The sequence below is a fragment of the Schistocerca nitens genome, chromosome 4, assembly GCF_023898315.1.
Source record: "Schistocerca nitens isolate TAMUIC-IGC-003100 chromosome 4, iqSchNite1.1, whole genome shotgun sequence".
Lineage (NCBI taxonomy): Eukaryota > Metazoa > Arthropoda > Insecta > Orthoptera > Acrididae > Schistocerca > Schistocerca nitens.
In genome coordinates, this window is record NC_064617.1 from 659,683,924 (window position 1) to 659,685,022 (window position 1,099).

The 1,099-nt window shown below is 51.8% G+C and overlaps 1 non-coding gene across 1 annotated transcript; it reads right to left on the reverse strand.

The window, feature by feature from the left end:
* Positions 1-719: 719 nt before the first annotated feature.
* Trnal-caa (transfer RNA leucine (anticodon CAA)) lies at positions 720-794 on the reverse strand. Its single transcript has one exon. It is a non-coding gene; the product is annotated as a tRNA-Leu (tRNA).
* Between the last annotated feature and the right edge of the window lie 305 nt (positions 795-1,099).

Consider the following 1,099-nt stretch of genomic DNA (forward strand, 5'->3'; position numbering starts at 1 on the left):
GGTCGAGCATATTCGTTGGCAAAACTTAATTTCAGTGTCGATTTGCGGAACGACAAGGCCATGATTCGTTCTATGTATTACCGCGACACACCGCTACACACGTAACGTAAACACCTCTCGCGCAGACGTGCGGCAGGGACGTAAACACCGTCCAAACCGCTGCGCCGCCGAAGGCTGACGTGAGCTACCGAAGCACGACTCACGCCAGGTACTCACAGCTTTACTTCTGCCAGTACCTCGTCTCCTACCTTCCAAACTTTACAGAAGCTCTTCTACGAACCTTGCAAAACTAGAACTCCTGAAAGAAAGGATATTGCGGAGACATGGCTTAGCCACAGCCTGTGGGATGTTTCCAGAATGAGATTTTCACTTTGCAGCGGAGTGTGCGCTGATATGAAACTTCCTGGCAGATTAAAACTGTGTGCCCGACCGAGACTCGAACTCGGGACCTTTGCCTTTCGCGGGCAAGTGCTCCAACTGAGCTACCGAAGCACGACTCACGCCCGGTACTCACAGCTTTACTTCTGCCAGTACCTCGTCTACTACCTTCCAAACTTTACACAAGCTCTCCTACGAAACTTGCAGAACTAGCACTCCTGAAAGAAAGGATATTGCGGAGACATGGCTTAGCCACAGCCTGGGGGATGTTTCCAGAATGAGATTTTCACTCTGCAGCGGAGTGTGCGCTGATATGAAACTTCCTGGCAGATTAAAACTGTGTGCCCGACCGAGACTCGAACTCGGGACCTTTGCCTTTTGCGGGCAAGTGCTCTACCAACTGAGCTACCGAAGCACGACTCACGCCCGATACTCACAGCTTTACTTCTGCCAGTACCTCGTCTCCTACCTTCCAAACTTTACAGAAGCTCTTCTACGAACCTTGCAGAACTAGTACTCCTGAAAGAAAGGGTATTGCGGAGACATGGCTTAGCCACAGCCTGTGAAGATGTGAGTACCGGGCGTGAGTTGTGCTTCGGTAGCTCAGTTCAGGGCAACAGAGCGGAAGCGTACGTGTTGACTTCGTGCGGCGCGCGAGCTCGCCTTGTTTACTTTCTGACGGCCGTTGCTTAAGTGCCGGCTTACCTTGTACGATCCATGG